The sequence below is a fragment of the Lactuca virosa genome, chromosome 3 (genome assembly GCF_052849685.1).
Source record: "Lactuca virosa cultivar CGN04683 chromosome 3, Lactuca_virosa_CGN04683_v6, whole genome shotgun sequence".
NCBI lineage: Eukaryota > Viridiplantae > Streptophyta > Magnoliopsida > Asterales > Asteraceae > Lactuca > Lactuca virosa.
The window spans coordinates 430,538,819-430,544,240 of NC_136428.1; the positions used below are offsets into that span (position 1 = coordinate 430,538,819).

The 5,422-nt window shown below is 41.2% G+C and overlaps 1 long non-coding RNA gene across 1 annotated transcript; it reads left to right on the forward strand.

Moving 5' to 3' along the window:
- The first annotated feature begins 3,295 nt into the window (after window positions 1-3,295).
- LOC145163228 (uncharacterized) lies at window positions 3,296-5,222 on the forward strand. The gene is made up of 3 exons (XR_013739662.1): window positions 3,296-3,336; window positions 4,473-4,530; window positions 5,185-5,222. It is a non-coding gene; the product is annotated as an uncharacterized LOC145163228 (long non-coding RNA).
- Window positions 5,223-5,422: the final 200 nt, after the last annotated feature.

Genomic DNA, 5,422 nt, shown 5'->3' on the forward strand with positions numbered 1-5,422 from the left:
GAATAACCATGCAAATTCATTTGGTACCCTTAATATTATCACCTAATCAATGTGCCGGTTAACCACACACGCTCCACCGATCTATGATAAACATTAAGTCACCCTTCGTGATCCTTACTAGTCCAAGTTAGTGTGCCGGTTAACCACACACGCTCCACCAACGACTTGGTAAGGTACAAAGTGTGAATTTCATGGGTTAGCACCATATTCACATTTTCCTAAAGTAACTAAGATTGGGGATTTATAAAAGGTTTAGTTACTTTATAATATTCATCATACTTTTAATGAGAATTTATAAGTCCTTGTCCTACCCGTTCGGCTAACGACCCTCCACCAGTCAAGCAAGCGGTGGGTGAGAGTGGACACCCATTAAGTTGCCATTTTATAGGCAACAACCTTATACCCACCTTATAGACTGGCTTCGTGAATGAGGAGTACTAGCGGTAAGACGACTTCGATCTTATACATATATATAATAATTAACCATTAATGTTATAAATAGTATAAGGCTTGAATTTTAACTTTTAAAACTCTAAGGGTTTGGAATTAAAGTATATTAAAGTGTGTGTAACTTTACAAATTCCAAAACTTGAGGACAAGTTTTGAAACTATTCAAAACTTTTCATTTCATAACTTATGAATTAAAGGTTCATAAAAATGAAGACTCTTCATTTCCATGTAACTTATGTATTTTAAGTGTGTGTTTAAAAGAAGTGACCTTTGGATATCCATAACTTGAGGACAAATTATGGACTCCATTAAAATACATAAATGATCAAGAATTAATCCTAAACAATTCAGCAAATAATTCCTATCATCTTCTAAATTCATAAGAACATGAACATGATCATCAAAGTTTCAAGAATTATATGATCACATACAAAGCATGAAATTTTGATATAAGCTATTGTAAATGGATTAGAACAACCATTACACCAACTAAAACAAGTTTTAAAACACCAAAACAGTTTAGGGTAATGTTTCTAGTCCATTTCCAGCAGCAAAAGTCGAAAATCTGCATTCTGAGGCTCCTACTCGCCGAGTGCACGAACCTACTCGGCGAGTAGGATGAGTTTACACATGAACTCGGCGAGTCCCCCCATGGACTCGGCGAGTTCAACAGTCAGACAGCAAAAAATCGACTTTTTATCACTATTTTGCATCAAGTATCAAACAAACAAGCCTAGTCTCTGATACCACTGTTGGGTTTTGAGCATTCTAACACTTCCTAAGTGTACATGCAACCCTATTAAACCTTGGATCTATGTTTGTCTAAGATACATGCAAAATATTATTTTCCAAGGTTTATAACCTATCTAGCATGGCATGGGGTACTTTTAACCATAAAAGAACTAGATGAATTACATACCTTTTGTTGATTGTTGATTCCTTGGAGTTTGAGAGGCAAGCACCAATAATGTGAATGCCTCAAATGGAAATCTTAAATCACCACAAACTTGGAAAATGTATGAGAGAGTATACTAACTCTTGATTTTGGCCACCACACTTACACACACATTAGTGTTTTTTCATGCAACATAAGCTTGTTTATATAGTGTACATGGTTAGGGTGAAACCCTAATAACCCATGTCTTTTCCTCTTCCAAGGATCCATGGGTAAAAGCTCCATGGATCATCCATAGACTTCCATATAAGCTTAGCCCATTCCCAAATGAGTGTTAGCCCACACTATATAAATATAATAGCCCATGATTTAATTAGTCTTCCTTTTAATCACTAAATTAATTCATAATTAATTCAAGATTAAAAGTAATTAAGTAACATGACTTTATATTAATATATTATAACTTATAATATATTAATAAATCGTAAGTATACAACTCTCATAAAATTATCCATAACTAGTTTGGGTGAAGTGCAACCCAAATGGACCATGCCGGGTCGGGTCAAGTATATACCAAATAAGTTATGGACTTAGACATCTTATCCAACATGATCATGTTAGGGTTTTGGTCATAGGTTGGTGTTTGTAGGCTTGCGGTCTTGTGTTCACGGTTGAACAGGTGTTCACGGCCGTGAACATGTTCACGGTTGTGAACCCTTTTGCGGTTTGGTCATGTCATATATATAGTATGTCTGGTTTTCATAGTCTAGAGATGTACGTGTGTGTTCTTCAGTGTGTACCTGACGTTTGCAGTTATAAACGTGTGCCTTGCTTGAGTAATTCCTTCTCCTACTCCATTCTTGTTCATTTTGATTGTTCCTTGTTTGATCACTGCTTTGGTTCTTAGATTTGGGACTTTACAATAGTATAAACCACAATTTATGACCTAACACAAATCTTATCCTTTTTGTCGCTCTTGAGCATCTGCTCGAAGGTCACCTTTGATGGTTCTAATTTTAATGATTGGATCCATAACATCAAAATGTCCTCGCGCTTCGAGGACAAGGAATACGTTCTCGAAAAGGAGTTGAACGAGATTGATGAAACCAAATCTACTCCCGAAGAAATTGGTAAATATAGGAGGTGTAACATCCCATTTTAAAGAGATTAATTAAATAATAAATCAGGAACCCCGAGAAGTAATTATTATTATTTTATATTGTTAGAGCTAAGAAATTAAATAATAATTAGTGGGGCGTTGGTTTCGGGAAGCCAAATGACGTGGTTTGAATCTTCGGGGGTTAAAGTGTAAGTCGGGATTTAATTTGAAAAGGGTTTAAGAAGTCATGGTGCGTTTGGTATCTTTTGGACTTAAATTGTAATGGATTTCAGTAGACAGGGCGTAAATGGTAAAATTTGGACTGGATAAGAAAAACACTCAGCCGCACCACCCTTATGCCTCCCTCTTCTAACAGCCGCCACCTCCTTGTTCTTCACTTCTGGTCATCGCCACCATGGAAGCCGCCTCCGTCACCGATATCTCGTCATCGTAGCAACACCACCATAGTCGGGAATGCAGCGTACATACGGGAAGTCCACCGGAGGCCAGCGGCGGAACACGGAGCGAAGGTGGGTCGTGAACCGCCGTTAGAAGCTGTTGTGACCGCCAAACCCAGCCGCCGCCACTCCTACAACCATCAAAGTCGAATACCGGAGATGCTGCCGCCGTTGCTCGCTTCTGTTGAATAAGAAACTGTCACCGGTGCTACTTCAACCGCGATTCTTTCTTCTTCTTCTTTCTGTTGCCGTGCTCAGCCGCCCATTGCTGTTACCGGTGCTGTTCCGGTCTCCCTTTGCTCCTATCTCTTCTCCATCCCAACGATGCTACGCTTAACTGTGACCGATGCCACCTTAAGCCTCGAGTGACCACCTTCTGTGGTGTTTCCGGTGGTCGCCAGCCACCGATGTGGCTGAGTTCGTGGTTCACACGGGTGGGTATTCTGTTGTATCGTGGTAATCTTCGTAGGGCGTCCCGTTGTGCGAGTATGTGTTGTGTGTGGAGTTTATTTGGCCGGAAAGCCACCACCACCACTGTAAGGTGGTGGCTGCCACCATGTGCCGCCATGTATATGTATTTTAGTGCGTGTGTGAGTGTGTGAATTTGGTATTTTGCATTGTAACTTTGTAACCGGTGATTAGAATAATGAAAAGAAACCCTAAAACCACCACCTTAGGGTGGTGGTTGCCGCCTCCTGCCGCCACCGGCCGCCGTGCCGGGTGGCGGTATGCTTGATTGCGTTTGGACCTCGTTTGGGGGATGTTTGGACAATGTGGAATCAATGGAACCCTAATGGGCCCAAAGAAGCCCTAGTGGGCCCGATGGAACCCTGATGGGCCAATAAGGCCCAATGTGACCTAAAAGCCCAACCAATGGATTAATGGGCTAGTATTGGGTTGGAGAAACCCTAATTAGGGTTTGGAAAGCCCTAAGAGCATAAAATCCTAATTGCGGGAATTGTTTGGGACACACAAGAGAATTAATTATTAAACTTAAAATAATAATTAATAATCATTGGCAAATTAAACTAAAGCAATATTGGACTTAGTGGATTAAGTCCTTAATGGGTTAAGTAGGAACACCTAACCCTAATCGCCGTTCATGTGAAAACCCTAATTTTGGGATTTTGGGCTTCGACTTATCGGGACCCACATTTGGGCCATTGGAATGGAATGGTGTATTAAGCCCAATCACACCATATGACTTATTTAGTAAAGTGAGGGACTTAATGGATTAAGTCCTTAATGGGTTAAGTCCTTAATGGGTTAAGTGAGAAACACTTAACCCTAATTGTCATTTTATGTGAAACCCTAATTTCACATGGGCCTTGAGTTGGGCCTTCCTAGTGGGCTTTGGTGATTATTGATGGGTTGTCCAAGAACAAGTAAACAGACCAAAATAAGTAGATGGGCCTTAAGGAAAGAACATGTAGAGGTCTGGGCCTAATTTGGAAAATTGGGCCATATGTTGGGCTTCGGCCCATGACTTGACTATTGGGTTTTTGTAGAATGAGTTGGACCTTGGGCTTGGAACCCAATTATTAATTGGCTGATGTTTTAATATTGACAGTTCGGGAATCTGTCATTCAGCAGCTGGGATTGTGTCTACGGGACTTCAGCAGCGCCAGGTGAGTTATCCTCACTATACTAAGGGGTCTAAGGCACCAAGGACGACCCATTTGATATGATATCCTAGTAGTTGTATTATGTTGAGTATGAGCTGGTTACACATGCTAATTTGATATGCTAGAGGGTAGGTCTGTAGGACTACCTGTGATACTGATTGATTACCTGTATGTGCATTTATCTGTTACATGTCGACATGTTATGTGGGATGGGTTGAGGTTGTACAGCTCCGTGCGGTAGCCAACAAACCCCATAGTATTCCAGATATGAGCTGAGGGCCCGGTAGGCATTCCAGACTCATACTGAGGACTCGGGAGCATTCCAGATACGAGCTGAGGGCCCGGTAGGCATTCCAGACTCGTACTGAGGGCTCGGTAGCATTCCAGATACGAGCTGAGGGCCCGATAGGCATTCCAGACTCGTACTGAGGGCTCGGTGGCAATCCAGATGTGAGCTGAGGCCCGATAGGCATTCCAGACTCACACTGTGGGCCCAGGGGTTATCCAGTCTGTAAAGTTGTGGACCCATTACGTGCTGTTTTGTTCAGTTGTTATGTTATGATATTGCTGATATTGTTATGTGGACTGTATGTGTATCGGTATTTTGGGGGTAACTCACTAAGCTTTCGGGCTTACAGTTTCAGTTTATTGTTTCAGGTGCATCAGGGGATCGTGGCAGGCAAAGGCGTGATCGTGCAGCTCCTCACTTTTTATGACTATGTTTTTGGGATACTCTGATATTTTACATTTTGAAAACAAGTGTGTAATAACTAATGGCATTTGGGTTGTTTAAAAAGTTTTAAATTGGCTTGAATTTTTGGGTGTTACAAGTTGGTATCAGAGCCTTGGTTTGAGTGAATTGGAGGAACACTCGTGTAACTCCAGTCTCAAATCA